At 41.6% G+C, this 16,793-nt stretch overlaps 1 protein-coding gene across 3 annotated transcripts in view; it reads left to right on the forward strand.

Moving 5' to 3' along the window:
- The window catches only part of GRB10 (growth factor receptor bound protein 10), a 152,780-nt gene that overhangs the window by 1,625 nt on the left and 134,362 nt on the right, over positions 1 to 16,793 (forward strand). The window contains exons 1-2 of one of the 3 annotated variants that reach the window (XM_085305462.1): positions 5,700 to 5,776; positions 10,359 to 10,503. The exons of 1 other annotated variant lie outside the window; for it this stretch is intronic. The gene's annotated coding sequence lies outside the window, so the exon portion shown is untranslated. Of the gene's footprint in view, positions 1 to 5,697; positions 5,777 to 10,358; positions 10,504 to 16,793 lie in introns of those variants that run through there. One more of the 3 variants, XM_085305463.1, reaches the window with a different exon arrangement.

The following is a 16,793-nucleotide window of genomic DNA, read 5'->3' on the forward strand; positions in this document are numbered from 1 at the left end:
CTCGGCGAGCGGGGCCCCGCCGTGGGCACCCGGCAAAAATGCCCCCCCCTCCCCGCATCCCTCCCGCCTGCCCCCCGAGGGCGGGGGAGCCCCGCGCCCCGAAGCCGGGGCTGAGCTCCGGGGGTGCCCGGGCATCCACCGCCCGCCCTCGGAGCCGCGCAGGCGGCGAGGCCGACGGCAGCGGGCGCGGGGCTCTCGCGAGCTGCGCCCGGCACCGTGGCATCTCGCCGAGGGCAGTTCGCAGTTAATTGGTTTGGCAGATGAACTCCCGCAAAACCATCTTGCCCGCTTCTGGGGCTTAAGTGCCAGCCCCCCGCGTCCCCGTCCCCTTCCTCCTCCTCCTCCCCCCCACCCCCCCAGCACCCTCCTTTTTTTTCTCCTTTCCTTTGAAGCATCGCATAACTCTGTATGGAGAGGGGGGTGGGAAGTGCTGATTCAGCAGCCCGCAGCCCCGCTCCCGCTGAACTGGTGGTCGGCGATAAACGTCTCGGTCTGTTGAAACGGGAACATATGTTGCCGGTATGTGGAAGCAGCGTTGATCAGGTTTTATAAAACAGCCTTAAGAATGTGGTTTACTTCTCCCTGCTCTATATTAAAAATAATAAAAAAAAATCAGGGTGTTGGCGGGGAGCAACCAGCACTTAAGATGGTGAAAGCGGGGTGTGAGGGTAGCTACCATGTTAAACTGTGCTTCTAAGGGGTGGCTGAAATTGTGTTGCCTCCTGAAGGTGCTGAGCAATTACTCATTTTAACCAAGATTTTGCAGGCTGTGTGGTGATGAAGCCTTAACAGTTTGACTTGATTTATTCCTGCATCTGAAGACTGGTTGTACTTACAGCACTAGAAAAGGTACCGAGAAGGGCAACAAGGCTAATCCTAGGATTAAAAGGAGTGAGTTATGAGGACAAGTTAAAAAAAAAAAGTATGGAGATTAGAAAACCTGAATGGAAAAAAAGAAATGTGCTTGGAACACTAAATGACAGGACTGGCTGTGCTCTCTGGTCRTTTTGAGGCTGGAGAGCTTTGGAGGGTGGGGGTCAGCGGTGCTGTCTGTGTGGGGGACATGCAGAGCAGAAGACTTTCCTAGTGGTAGACTAGAAGAGGGAGAGCTGTTCAAGAACCGTATTACCTCTGGCTATCTCTGCACAGTTACATGGTAATACTGAGGCTATTCTGGTTTAGAGAAAGAAAACCCCRACTCCCTAAAATTCTGCGCAACGTAGAGCAAATGATAAAGCCTCAAGAGCAATGTTTGGGAGCCATATTTCRGAAGAAAGATTGGCAGAGCAGCAGACCCTGACGCTTGTCTCCGATGATCATTTTACCATGTTCTATTCTGATTTATTTTCTTCACTTGCACTTTATTTGTTCTTAAAGTAAGTCTTGTTTGCCCTGGCTACATRTGAAAGATCCTGTGGTACTTCCATGGTTTTGCTTGGTTTTGTTAATCAAAATAGTGCTATGTGAATTGGCTTTCATCCTCAARTCCAGGTGGGGCTGTGTTTCAGTAGAGCATTTTTTTTTTAATTATGTAGTCCAAAAGTACTGCTTAAATGTAAAATGGACCTATGCATTTCAGTTCTGCTTAAGAATATACCATGTATTCTATGAGTAAAACAAATAYTTGCAGCCCTTTCCCTTGCATATACTTGAAGGACTCTGACTCCAACAAGAATTGTCACAAAGGTTTTTAGAAATCTTTGGTCATGTTCTCAGCTGCATTCTGGGTATAAATGGGCTAAAAGTATCTGGATCTCTCTAGCAAAGGGATTCTTCCAACATGGGGAGTTCCCAGCTGGCAGAGGAAAGGTGTAGCTGGGTCATGTGCCATTTCTGCCAGCAGCGTGCGAATATTSTGCTGGGAGTTTGTTTTTTGATAGTACCGACCTAGCAGATGTCCCTCTAGACTGTGTGGCGCAGGCAGTTCCCTTGTGTGCGCTTTGCGTGGCACCGGGGTGCCTGGAGGGGCTCCCAAGTAGTGTCACACTGAGAAGGACTTTGCTGTCACTCCTTTTCTCCSTTCTGCTGTGCTCCCATACATGTCGGGTGTAGAGGTTTCCAGTGACAGTGCTAAATGAGGCCAGATTTGTAGGCTGCTTCTTTGATTGTTGTTTTTTCTTAGACTAGCTGAGCTCTTTCTTGGGAAGTAGGTGTGGGGAAGGTGCACACAAGCAGTTCTTTGAAGACCTGGTTGTGCAGGAGTCTCGGGGGACAGAGTGCCTTCTAATGGTACCCGTTTTTAGGATGCACTTTAAGTATTTGATCTTTCATTGGTTTAACAATCTCTTTATGAAAAAAAAATGATGGTTTCTACTTGGTATACTGTGGTGGAAGCCTTTGTGAGATTTGCTCAGGCTAGTTTCAAGCAGAGATGTCCAGGAATGGATCCTGGATCGGAACAGGCAGCGTCAGTCCTGAATTCCTTGACCTTTTTATCATAAACCTCTCTGTTTACTGTTAGTAGGGATGTGTGAAACATTTTTCTTCATTTTAAGCCAGTACTTCTGTGAGAGCCAGAGCTAAGGAAGCATGCTTTTCTTTGGATTTGTCTCCCCATTAATTGCCTTTGAATAAGCTGTGAGTTCTCGCTGAGCCATTTCTGTCTCCAGTATTTTCTCGACTACAGGCCGTTGGTGCACGTTCATAGTGCAGCGTTTCTTGCGTGTGCCCACTTGATCTTGTGTCTTCACAAAAGAAGGAATATAACTGTTCTGAGACCTCTGCCTCTGTCAAATTTGCATGCAACTTGCCAAATGGGTTGGCTACAGTGTGATTGCATAAGCCTCCTTCTGTAGGAAAGCAAGCTAAAATAAGCATTATTTTTCTTGGAAACTGGACATACTCTGAAATATGTCCAAAATTTAACAGTTGTGACTCTTCACCTGGGAAATCTAGAAATGGAAATCCTCTTCCTAAAAGGTGAAACTCTGCATTGTAGGCAGCATTACAAGGAATGGCGTTTCCAAGAAACCCATTTTTAAGCTTTGAACTTTCTTTAATGGTTTGCCATCTTTGCATTGCCTGCTTGTCAGATCATTTTGCAACCTAAGCTCTGACATGGCAAAGTAGTGTTATTTCTCTTTATTTTTCTCCCAAACCAGTGATTGTTTTGAAACAATTAATTTCAAGTAAACAGATGTCACATCATTGCCTTTTTTTGCTTGTACTTGTTGAACTGCTGCACTTCTGAACTTGTCCAGTGCTAGGTCTTTCCTTTTCCCTTGCTGTCCCTTGAAATGATCTTTTTGGACAACAGTTCTMCCATTGGTTCAGTATTGCTCTTGCAATTCAGATGTGAGAAGGGCTATCCAGGGAAACCAGATTCTGCTGTGAGTACAGTGTAAAAGAAAATTGTTGATCGCATTGGAACATACTGTCTGCATATGTTAATCTCATCAGTGATGAAACAACCAGAATAGCCTGGCATTAYGAGAGCTGGTTGGATATACAAGTCCTTTGCTGGCATGTTTTGTTCCACTGAGGACTGTTTCTTCAATCTGATGTTTGAGAGAGAAAGGCATTATATTTCTCATAGAGGTACATTCCTCTAAAAGTGGTTTTGGTTGCAATTTCTAGCAGCTTTTGGATTCATGATATACATAGGAGCATGGAAGACTGAAGGGTTCATGAAGTTAGCCACCACCATTGCAAAGTTATCCTGAAACTTAAGAGATTCACATCCATGCTGACAAGCCTGAAARCTCATCTCCCCTTTTGATTTGCTAGGATTTTTCAGAAGTCCCTGATAGATCAGTTCATGCAGCCCAAATGTATGCAAGTGTCAGGACTGATGGCACTGCAAATTCAAGCCCTAAAGTAGTGTCTTTGTGGATATGTCTGTCTTTCCTGACCTCTGCAATGGGAAAGACCAATGATTCCACTGGCTCCAGTGAATTTGAAAACCTGTTGGAAAACACTCTTTTTGAAGAATGATGGGTTGAGATCCTGGTGAGTCAGGAACAAAAGTACGGACAGGATGAATCACGAGTTCTTCAAAACCCAACATTAATGTTCTTCTACAAGCCAGGAGAGGTTTCAATCAAAGCTGCAGAGTGCATAGGAGATCGGGTTACCAGCTCTGAAAGGCTACAGCAGAACTGAACCCTGCATGTCCCAAAGGTTGGTTGCTCTGAATAAGTGATCCTCCTGTCTGAGTTGGAGATGTTCTCCAGCAGTGTAGGTTTGCACTGTTTATACCTGAGCTTCTCCAAGAAGCTCAGTTTAAAGATTTAGGAATCCAAGCCTACACATCCCAAAAATTGAGGAAAAACCTCACTTCTTCTAATGTGAAGAACCAAAGAGGGGAAAAAGAAACTTAAAATATGAGTTTTTTTTTCCTGGTACCTTTTTCTTCTAACCTTAACTAATTTGAAAGCAGCTAGCCAAATATTAACTAGAAGTTTAACTGCAACTAATACAACCAATAAATAGATGCAATAAAATTAGTATGGGGGACTCTTCCTTGCTGAAGCCTTTCAGAAATGTTTGAGAAGTTGCTTTTGCTAAGTCATTAACATGCATCTTTGAATATCAAAAGATAACTCGGGGGAGAGAAAAATGTGTAGTTTTATGAAGTAAAATTACAGGTTGCATCAGGTTTGTAGATTGCTAGACTAGATCTAGCATAATCCAGGCACACGGCATGACATTCTGCTTCAGTGATACTGGGGGAAATGAGCACTCTAGCTGGAAGGAGGTGAAACTTTTCTCCTGGAGCTTTTTGCAGCATTCAGGACTGTTGGCTTTGAGATAATGCTAGTTCAGTGATGACGGGATAAGTGCTATTTGCTAGAATAGGTTGACCTCTTTTTAGAGAAAGGATCAGCAGTGAGAAATTGCCCCATTACTGCAGGCAGGTGGTAGAACAGACTCTGCTTGTTCTTCCCTGGAGTGAAGATGGGAGGAAGGGGGGCTGCAAACCTTAATCATGTGGTGCAAAAAAAAATTTTTTTTTTTTAAGATGTTTTGGGGCTATGTTCTTTGGGGGCAGAAGTGACAAATGTGGCAGAAGAGTTTACGTGGAGTATCTCGTTAGTTGCTGCATTCTGTTCTTGCTGGCTGATACTATTGAATGTCTGCGGAAGAAATGTGGTGTCCTATTTCTGCTGTGCTCTTTTGTTGGGCTTCGGGGAAGACTGCAAGAGGCTTTCCCATTAATGGGCTTACCCTCCTGCTGTTAAGCCGTCATCCTTTGACCACCAGCAACAAGTCTGAGCAGATATGTTGATCTTAATACCCAACAGTTGTATTATCGTTAGAATATGAACTACTGGACAGTCAGATAGTACTGATGTAGTCAAACAATGTATTTCTCAGTCTGTTTGAGCTTTTTCAGAGGCCAAAGCCAATGAACATGGGCAAATTCCAAAAAGGCAGTTTTACACAAGCAGGTCATGATGAATGGGGTAATTGTAAACACATGTTTGGTTAAACCACTAGCAAACCAGCCTCTGATTCTTCCCAGCCTCAATCAATGCCAGCTTCTACTAGTTCTCAACAGGACAAAAATAGGAAATGATTTCCTGGCAGGCAAACCATAGGGGAAATGCCATGCCATCCCCTTTGAATAAACCTATAGCAGAGTGGGAATAAACTCTTCTACAGAGCAGCAGTAGGGATTTCTACATTTATTGACAAAATAAATTCAGAGCAAAGTTCTTAAAAGTTTCCTTCAATCTCACTGTTACAGAATTTATGTCAACAAATACACATGAGAAACCTGAGAGACTGCTGTGAAGCTGAGCTGGTGGCTGCTGAAGGCTGCAGAAAAGTAAGGGTGGATAATACTCCATGACACTGGTATCATTCTTCCATTATGTATCCCTGGTGAGAAGATCAAGTAGGGGGAACCTCTAAGTCTGTAGACTCTTTTCATAGTGGAGATTAACACTTGATGAACACTTGGAAACTTCTTTCAGTGCCCCAAATCCAAATTCTCTGTTTCTGATGACTTAGTCAAGTGGCTGCAGCCCTGCCATAACTGTTCGCCTCAATTCATAGCACGCAGTAGGTTTTCAAAAGCTCGTCCCTTTCTTTTGGCAGTTAACTTTTTCTAGGTAATCTTCAGGTGCTGGCTTGGTTGTGAAACCACGGGAAAGGGAATCTTGGAAATACCTACCTAAATCTATTTTGCTCTTCATACTATCTCTTCTTCTGGAACAGTTTAACACTTAAGCATATTCCTGATCAATAAGTTGCAGCCAGTCTGTACCTCTGTATATTCTTCATACCTTAGTAGAGTGCTTCAGATCCCCAAATTGTCTGGAAGGAGGCATTTGGATTCTTTTCTAAAGGACAAAATAGTACAAAAATTTCCCCAGGTCTTGATTCTAATGGAAAACAGCACGACAAGGTAGTTTTGTATTAGGAAGGATCAGACCAGTGGTTTTTGAGAGCCAAAATAAAAATGGGTGTTTTTTCCCCCTTTTCTCTTTCCTTCCTTTCCCTGATGTTAATTTCAGCCAGACTTGCAGGTACAGACTCGAGTACAAGAACATTCTTCCAGAATGGGAATTGGGAAGGGGAGTGAGGAGAACTGGGGGAAGGGTTAGGTCTATAGGTTGGTCTTCCTTACTGTACTGTTAAAACTCTGAGCATCCTTAGAAAGGATTGAACAGTTCTTATATCAAAATTCAAGTGTGGAATTAAAATTCTAGGAGCCTGAAGAGCTAAAAATTGAGAAGCTTGTGATATTTTAGTCTTGTGCCAAAGCCTTTCTTAAAAGGCCTGCTGTTCCTTCTGACTCAGAAGTATTAAAGTCCATTTAGGAGAATGTTAAGGGAGAAATGTGTGTTAYGAGGCCGTTGACTCCTCCCAAATTAATGTCTTAAGGGTGATCATTGTTCATTCTAGTAGTTGCCTGTGCTGACATCACCTGAGATGTCAGGGAATTATGTTAAAATTCGAGCCTTGATATTTTGCAGATGATGGCTCAGATGTCTGCAAACCCTTTCTCTGTGGGTCAGGTTGCTTTATTTTCCTATGCAACTTTAACTGTGGTGTTCCGGTTCCTGTACTTTGTCACAGCAAGGAGTGTAGTAAACAGTTTCCAAGAAAAGTGTCTGTGTGACAAATTGCAAAGACGGTATTTGTCTACTAGCCACTAAATTCAGATATGGGTATGTTTTTAACACTACAACACTGACCAACTGTAACACTGAATTGAATTTTTCATTTTCTGTGGTGATAAAGTATTTCATTCCAGGAATCTTGAAATTCAAAAAGTTGAGGCTGAAAGTTTCCTTTTCTATTTGCTGGACACCTATATTGAATCCTTGTTTTAAAATGATGGTTCTTAATGAAGGCCCTTTCTTAACGGGARAGCAAACAAAACAGCCCATCGTATCACAGATGATATATGAATTTCATGAACTGATAGTTTTTAATATTCTTGCCTACTGGGATATAATATGGCTATGGGTAATGATATTTAACGTTTCAAGGTTTCAAAAGAGGTATTGCTTTGGTTTTCTAAAAGGCTTCAGGAGAACTGGGTGAGGAGACCATGAGATGAGATGTAGGAGAACAGAGCAAATGCTGTTTGGGTTGYTGGCATTTTCAGTGTGTGCAAAGACTTATTTTACATTCAGCTGTTCAGCTCTAGAACAAAAGATGCATATTGAATGCAAACCAAATTGAACACAAAAGGTCAGGAAAAAAATCTCTGTGGAATTTCTTGCTAGCAAAGGCGGATTATATTGTTCACACATGGAAAGTCAGAGTAGTTGGAAAGAGTATTTCAGCTGATGCTCTGCATGACATGCTGAGTTCACATGTATGATAACACTTGCAATGCTTAGTTGAGTTGAGATCAGGTAACTCCCACCTCCTTGTGTCCTTGACATTGTAGTACTGCCAATAGGGTATTTGATAGGAAGACAGCATTGCAAGATGCCTTGCTAGTCCTAGCCATAGCTAATTTTGGTAAATATATAATTCACCATGATTCCACTCTTCTCATTACAGGGAAGAATTTTCTGGTAGATTTCTTGAAAATGGGTGATTTTGGACGCAAAATGAATGAAGGAGTTGTGTGCTTTAGCAGCCAGACTTTTAGATCTGCTTATGTTCTTCTCTAAGATTTTCTGGGGTCCTTTATGTCCAACAGTCTGAGTATTCCTTTCCAGGTTTTTCCACAAGGTCTATCTCATTTAAAACCTCGGACGTGCTAAGCTGACACTTCTGTAGATTGTGCAACAGTCTATCAGGTCAATTTGGCAGTTCTCTGTGGACTTTCAWAGTGTACAGCCAGAAGCCACACAAGTCACTTTTCCCTTTTTTTTTTTTAGAGCACAGGCATATGAATTTCCATTATGGAAATCTCTAGATGGGAAAAACTTGAAGAAGCATTTCCCCTGCAAAACGGGTTTTTTTTTTTCGTTTCTCAAGGCATGAACCGTGTTAAGAGCTCGCTGCTACCAAAAGCAAGATGCCTTGTGTCTCTTACCTTGTGCCAGCTTGGTCGTTCATTATAGCTGCTCAAGGCTGATTCTCTTACCAGATAGTAAACTCGGTGGTGTGCTTGTTTTTCCTTACTTTTTTCTTTCTTTATTTATTTTATTCCCCCCACCCCACCCCCCCCAGATTAGCAAATGGGAAGCATGCAGTGGTATGGCAAAAGAGCTGAGCCTTTCCAGGGCAAGGAAGGGGAAGAAACAAGGAAGAGAAGAATGAGTTATTACCTTTCCTTCTGCTGATAGCCAAATGCTGGGCCAGCTTGGCTGGAGAACCTGCTCATTTTTGTGAAGCTCCAGCACATTTTTTTTCTTTCTGTTAATTCCAACAAATGTGATGGAGCTGTGCAAGCCAACATGTATAAAACAGCTAGATCTGATTTTCTGTAGTGCCTCCAGAGGCTGGCTGCATATACCATGGTTACCTGTTGAAGGCAATTTTCTACACTGGGTATATGTGTTCAGAAGAAAAAGCTTGGATTAGCCTTAGGTATCTGATTTGATTAYTACTCTGAAATGTGAATCTGAAAGACAGTATCTTAATTCGCATCTTTTTTAGAGAATTGACATGTGTTGTTGAGTTGTTTCCTTAAGATGAATAGAAAATATGTCAGTGCTAGGTGGGTTTTTTTACTGAGCAACTCAGTCGTAACAAAAACGTTACTATTGCTGTTGTACATTTAAAAAAAGAAAGAAAAAGAATGCTTCCCCAGTTTCTGTTGATTATGTAAGTAACATGTAGCTGTATCTTGCTATAGGATCATCATAAACCAGAACAGTCAGGGAAGTAACTGTGGTAATAAATCCATCATTATTAACAGTAAAATATTAAGTGTAATAGCATTGGCGTAAGTATAAGCAGCCATGAGAAACTCTGGAGAGCTGATTGACTTGCCCTGAAGCACTGTGGTAAAACAGGCCAGTCACCGGTTGAAATGCCTTTTTTTTCTTTTTTTTTTTTCCCTTTCCCCTGTGCCTAGGATGTCTCCATTGTTTAGAGTCTCACTATTGTAGCTTTGCTTGTAAGCTGGTTCAACTACAAAGCTATGAGGCAGGGGGATTTTCATAGCAAAAGTCAAATAAAGGCATTAGAGTTGCCTGCTCCTGTGTCTGTTAGTAAATTGTGTCAGTAGCTGTTGGACAGATCTGCCCAGTAAGCTCTCTGTGATATGTCTTAAGGTTCTTCCTCCTTGCTAAAGCCAATGCACTTTAGACTTGGAAAAAGTCCCTGCAAACCAAACACTGCAATGAGATGATTCTTAAGCAATTTCAGTTACTATTCTTGCTTGTGATAAAAGTGAGCAAGAAGTCTGGCTTATCTCTTCCTTTGTAAGTGTGGAATCACTTTTGATGTGAGGTAAGAAGTGAAGCATTTCCTTCATTTTACCTCGCAGAGCTTATGAAGACCTGGAACTCAGGCTTTTGGTTTTTTTGACTGTAAAGCAGTGAAGGGCGGTTCTCTTCAGAAGCACTTGTGTTTGGTATTTTCCATAATTTAGCACCAAAACATTGAGGTACTTGACTACCTCTGTCTTTCTAGTTAAGTATCAGCTGTGTTATGCATAAAATCTTGGATGCTGTGAGGAAGAGATCTGTTTTCGGCCTTTGTTACAGGGGTCTGCTTCTRAGTGAGGTTCTGTCTTTTGCAAAATCATTCTGAGAGAAGTTGCAAAAAAAGCATTAAATGTTCTTGCCGTTCCCAGTGCTTTGCTTTGAATGTTCTGTATGAGCTGCTGAGTGAAGTGCAGGTTTTATAACAAACTTTACTTGTAATGCTTCAATCACTTTGCATAGCTATATTTGGTCTTTCGAGTATTAGGATGAGATGTAATGAATGACAAGTAATTTTATGGGCATGCTAACTTTGTTGCCTACAAATGTCAGGTTTCTTTTTTCTTCTTGCAGCAAATCTAGCCAACTTGATATGGCTGAGCTGAAGCAGACATATCTGTACTGACTTTGTCAGCTGTTCAGAGAGGACTCGTCTGGCCAGAGAGAAGCATCCATGGGACCTCTTCCTCTGACCTCCCTGCCCTTCTCCCCAAAAGAGGTGTGTGGGAACTAAAGCTTCCTTCCCTTGTGCTACTGTGACTCCTCTAAAGTCAATATTTGAGTATGGATCTCAGTCCAAGGTGCTTGGTCAGAGTGAATTTTTGCCTAAACCTATGTTTGAGCCATAAATCATTGCGCTRTGTGGACAACAGTGTTTTTATCCAGTAGCTAGTTTTAGTTTAYGTCTTTTCACAAACTATGTGAATATCCTCTAATCCCGAATGTACATGTTTAACTCTGTGAAGTCAAAGAAATGCATGCTTTATGTAAGGAGCTTGCTGACTCTTCTAAATCCTGGCTTGTTGTACAAGAAGTTTCCTCTGGCCCTGCTCTTGAGCCAGGGCTGCCTTTGTGCTGCTCATCCTGCAGCAACATCCTCATTCTGCTTCCAGCATCCCTGTGACAATGCTGCCTTCCCTCCCTGCTGCCCAAATGCCCTGTTCCTCTTGCAGGGTTTTGGGGGTATCTGTGTGGCGAGAACTGTCAGAAGCCCCCCCCCCCCCTGACAGTGACTAAATACACGGAGCTGGAGTGGATGGTCAGCACCAATGCTGTGGAGTAGAAGAGGGAACATCTGAAGGATTAGTAATAATCTCTTCCTGCACTGATCTCTCTTGAAGGTGAAACAGAACATTTCTGCGATAGTTTTGAGTGAATCTGGGCAATCTCATAGCGTCTTGAAAAGGCAGTAGGTGTACTGAAAGAGAACCTTACAGAAGGACCAGTTGGCCGCCTTTGCTTTGCATCATATTTATGTGCTGTACAGACATTGTATGTCAAAACAGGTTTTATGGTAGCAGATATATTTACATGAGAGTTTCTGGAATATTTGCCCYCTAGAGACGTGCCTGTGAAGGGTCTTTAATGAGCAATGAAGTAGTTCAGTGACACTGGAGTTTGGTATAGATTTTGTAACTAATCTGTAGATAAAGTTGATGACTTGATGTAACAAAGAAAGTGGGAAGACAGAGGAGGAGGTGAAAGGAAAGCATGTATTGCTTTTTGTAATCGGAGTAATAAACTTCCTTCTGTGAGTTATGATTAGTGCATCATCAGTATGATTTCAGTTGAAGCTTATTGGATTAGTAAGTGGAATATGTGCTCTGGCTGTATTTCATTACACAGTCCTCCTGTGGAGCCCAAGAGGGGCATATCCTTTCTACAGTCCCTTAAAAACAAATAGGGTTTCTGTGCAGCATCCTGTGTTCTCTTTGAACACTTCACTGAGACTTAATGACAAAGCCCTTCAAGAGTGTGCTAAGCACAGATATGCACACAGCTTCTTCATGTCAGAATATGGAAACTGGAGCTATAGTGTCTTAAGCTATGGCAGGGGACCATCAGGCTCTGCAGTATCTTGGCATCTGTGCAGTGCTCTAACTGTGTGTAAAGTTAAAGGGTTTGGAGAAGTGGACTTCAGTTTTTCCCTTCCTACAGTCTACCTGGATCCTTTTGATAGTCCTGCTGTAACTAGTAACTCACACGACCTGATACCACAACCACATTGAATGAGATCCCTAGAAAACCAGTGGCTGAAAGGAGGATTGCATTAAAAGTGGCTTTCACCTGAGATGCTGCTTCAGAAACCTGTTAGCATTTTAAAATTAACCGAGTAGTCTTAACTAGCTTAAATCTTAATGACTTACCTCCGCTTTAATAAAAGCCTTGTTTATATCCTTGTTGCCTTAATGTAGCCTAGACTGCAAGTTTTCTTTTCCTTCATTTTTTAAATCAGTGATGATGATTTAGCCAATTGGCAGGATTTGTCAGGATAATAAAGAAGTAACCTGATTTGCATAAACCAAGGTAAAGCAGCCTAAATTAGCTATATCCTAAAAATGACCCAACCAATACAGCTTTGAATTACAATATGTCATCTTCCAGCAGAGAGCACTGCAAAATCTCCTTGCACTTTTACATCCAGAGAGGATTGAGCCATCTTGTTGTTGGGGAGGAAAGCTGAACAGAGACTAGAGAGATAGCATATAATAAAAATGTAGTTTTACCCTGGATTTGAACACAAATGAACACCAAGCAACTTGTTTGTTATCGTGACACTCACTGTAAAAGAAAGATTAGAAAACATTTTAATCTGCTTTTGTGGATTTGACTTTTTGTAAGTGACCTCCCCCTGCTCATGTGTGTGTTCACAGCAGCAAAAGGGAGAGAGAATTACTTTAAAGGCAAGAATTTGAAAGGCTTGGTGAGAGCCTGGAAAAGAAGGCATGGACAATGGCAATACTGACACTACTTTTTTTTTTTTTTAATTGATGTAATTTTCCTAGTACACCCGCTTGCAAGCTATGCAAGAGGAAAATATCCATATCCACAGCTATGTGGATATTTTTGGTGTGATGGAGGGATAGAATAAATCCCTCTTTTTCTCTCTCCTTCCTCTGGTGAAGATGATRTGATGGTTGGGGAAAGAGCAAGGGATGGCTCTTAGCTCACAGGATGGCTAGGCCCTCACTCTGAAAATGCCTAGCACTGATTGCCTTTTCAGAGTGATAGTAACAAGATCTTAGAGGTGCTACTGGGGGTCTGTATGAGAGAATCATACTGTGTTGGGGGTAGATGTTTTGCGTGTATATTCTATTCCACGGTTTGTGGAAGTTAACTTCTTTGTGATGATTATTGCCTCTTCAAATGTGGATGAAGTGTTAGGAAGAAGAAAAAGGCCAGAAAGAACCAAGTGTTTATACCACAATATGTGGTAAACATCCCACTTGCGATACAGGTAGCTTATTCACATCTGAAGCTTGGACTGACTTCAATCCTGGTCTAAACCACAAGTGTCACTTCTGAGTAGATGTTTATTTGCCATGTCCTGTGGTCTGGTGGCAATTTGGACAGCCAAGAATTCCTGGGTTTACCACACAGTGAGGTGGCTAAGCAAAAATGCTGCTGGTTTGAATGCAAACAGTGGAAAGTCTAAACTCTATGAAATGGCAATGCCTACTTGACTATCTTGACTTAAAATGTCTACTTTTTTACCTCAGCACTGTCACCCTCGGAGTGACTAGTGATTTACCTTCATGGACCATCAACCCAGTTCCCCAAGACCGCGTATCTGCTGTTGCAAAAGTGCAAAGCAAGGAGAGGAAAGTCCTTCCTGATAATGAGGGAAGGGCAGTGGTGCTAATGTGGTAAATCCTTGCTGGGCCCCTCCCATGCATTGAGAACCAAGCTCAAATTTCTGATCCTCCTTGCTCTTGCTCTCCGAGTTGCTTGTAACTCCCATTTCCTAAAACGAGAAGAGGCCACAGATCTAGTCAATGGATTTAAGAAAAACTGCATGAAATACCCTTGCAGATCTTTCCCTGAATCAGCATCTTACTCTACTGTGTACTCAACAAAAGATAGCAAATTGACTTTATTTTTGATGCTGTTTGGCGTAAAGCATATGCAGTCCTAAGGCTTTCCTTGAGACCCTGGGCCTTGCTTAAGTAACTTCCAGGGGCATGGTTACAGGCTAAACTTAGTATTGTACCCAGAAGGATTGTGCTTGGAAGACTTGTAAAACATACTCCAAGCTACTTTAATTGATGCAAATGATGAAGGCCAAACTGAGGGAGGCTGGGGGTGGAGGGGGTGTTGGCAAGAGAGAATTGGCTGAATATGATGGTAATGTCTGCAGTTATGTTGAGTCGTGCAAGAGTTCATTCCCCCAAATGTTCCCATAGCTTTTAGGTATATAAAAACAAAGTCTGGCCTGCACAGAGTCTGGGTGCATGGAGGAGCGAGTGGTGCACAGTCTGGAATATGCTAGGGGGTACAGTTTAATATGATTAATAAATTAAAAGCAGTGGAGGGTGAGAGTGAGAGGTTTTTTCCTAACCTCTAGCAACACTTCATGCAYAGTAAGTGTTATTGCCAAGCTACAGAGTGATTAAAAAAGTGGTGCACTAACTTTTCCAGTTAATTGTGCTGAAATAGCTAAGATGATTTGCTTCCAGACTTTTCTAGAAGAAGAAATTTCACCCTTCTTTGTGTCTTTTGGAAACTTCTGACAGCCAGTGAACCTTGTGATTTTGATGTGGTTCATAGATTGTGGCTAAGCACATAACCATGTTCAAGCCATTAGTCAGAGCAGTGTTTCTGCTGTTTGTCCTTCAGAGTGGGACTTGAGCAAGATGTCCAGTGCTGTTTGATGCACTTGGCTCTTTGTTGTCAAATTTGGGGTTGTGTGTAGCATTGGAACATACATGGACCCTTGTATCAACAGAGGTAAGTACATTGATTAGACTTTTATTTTTAATGTTATTTCTACGTGTAAGGTTTGCAGAATGGTGAGTCTTTTCATGGCATTTTAGTGCTGAAAGTTATAAATGGCATTGTGTCTGAAAATGTGTTTATTAGCCCCAATGCTTTGGTTGGCATTTTCTTATCAGACAGATTTCTTATCCTTCCTTATAAGAAAAAGATGAGGCATAACACAACAGTTTTAAGCTTATTTCTATTACAGTATAGTTCTAGACCTGGAGAAGAGACTTTAGTGAGGTCAAATAGTCAATGAAAAGCTGCAGTATAGTGTTGACTTACGACAGCAGTATGGTGCCGATGATGGGGAAACTCCACATCCTCCCAGACAACTTGTCTGTTGACTCACTGTTTTTTTTTTTTCCTTTTAGCAATTTTGATTTGATGTTTTTCTTTCCCCTTTTCCCAGTGCCCTTACACCACACCCTCCCTGCCCTCCACCCAGTAATGTTTTCCTGAGTTGTCTTTGTTGCTTTTTTAACCTTCTTGTTTCTTGTCGTGAAGCTCATAGGCATGGAGAACAGACTCTTTCCTCTCTCCTTGCAGTAGGCTTTTATATCATTGTATCATCATGACCCTCACTTTCTCTTCTTTCAGTTAAGCTTTCTTTTCCCCCTCTCTCTTTTTTTCCAGAGGTCATGTTTTTCTAATCCTGTGATGTTCCTATTGCTTTCTCTTGGACTCTTTCCAATAGATCTTTTCTGAAACTTGCTGAAAACTGGATACAGTATCAAGCTGGAAGTTTTATCAGCTATGAGTAGAAAACTGTTACTTCACCGTTCTTGCATGTTTCTCTAAATACATTCCAAAGTAGTATTTCTCTCTTTCTCAATAGAGAAATCTCCAGTTTGTCAAACTTGCTTTGAATTTGGCTTTCCAGCAAGCCACCAGATTCTTCCATGTTAGTAGCTTCCCCAAGTTCATCAGGTGTTACTTCCTACTCAATCATCTAGATTATTATTAATAGAATAGTATGGGACCAGGACAGACCTCTGCAGAGGTTGAGTATATCAGGCTCTTCCATTTGTGACTCTTTCCATTTGTTTTGACTGTGAATAAATGATAAATGGATAGTTATCCAATCATTTTTAAACCTACCATAAGATGACTATTTTTGTTGTTTGCTGTAAGGCAAAGTTGTTTTAACTTCTTCATGAGAATGTGGTTTGAATCTTTTGACATGGTTTTGCTGTTATCAAGATTCAATGTCTACTGTTTCTCTGTCCTCAAAATACATTCTCCTGCCATAGCAGTAAATGGAATTAGATTGACCTGGCTTGTCCATGAACAATCAGTTGGTTGATTCTGATCTCTTATTTTCTTCTAGGTGCTAACAGATGGGTTGAACTGCAATCTATGTGCAAATAAGCAACAGCTATCATTCCCCAGGTTCTTCTCTCCTTTCCCATCTTCTTAAGATACCACTGTTTGCCTTTCTCCAGCCTCTTATCAATCCTCTATGAGCTCTCAGAAACAACTGCTAATAGTTTGAAGCTTAACCCCCCCCCCCAAACTGATCAATGTGCTTCTGAATGAATTTTATCAAAACTAGCTAATTTGAGAATGTTGATCTATAGAAGTAGTATCTAATCTGTGATTTCCTTTTTTTGTGTGTGTGTGTGTGTGTGTGTGTATGCCATCATAACCAGTGTTATTTTTCTTTTTGTAAAGACTGACTGGAAATGAAATTCTTGGCTCTCTTGTTACCCAAAGCTTTCTTGAGAATGTGGTAAGTGGACTGACCTTTCTCTTGATTGTTATTTTACAGCTGTGGATTTATGGAATGAGGTCTTTTTATGTCTCCTGATTCATCTTCACTTATTTGGGTATTTCAATAATTACGTCTTTAGGCTATTGCTCTTCTCAGTGCTGCATTGTAGTGCACACGGATGGACTTACTTGAACTGTACAGCTAGTGATGGAGAAGAGCTAATTGTTGCTTGCTTTTGATCATATATGGATAGGAGCAAAATTTAAACATCTCAGATCTGAGGATTAACTGGAAGCCCATTAAAATCCAGAGATGAG

The sequence above is a fragment of the Rhea americana genome, unplaced genomic scaffold (assembly GCF_003343005.1).
Source record: "Rhea americana isolate MKP2758 unplaced genomic scaffold, rheAme1 scaffold_220, whole genome shotgun sequence".
In the NCBI taxonomy this organism is placed as follows: domain Eukaryota; kingdom Metazoa; phylum Chordata; class Aves; order Rheiformes; family Rheidae; genus Rhea; species Rhea americana.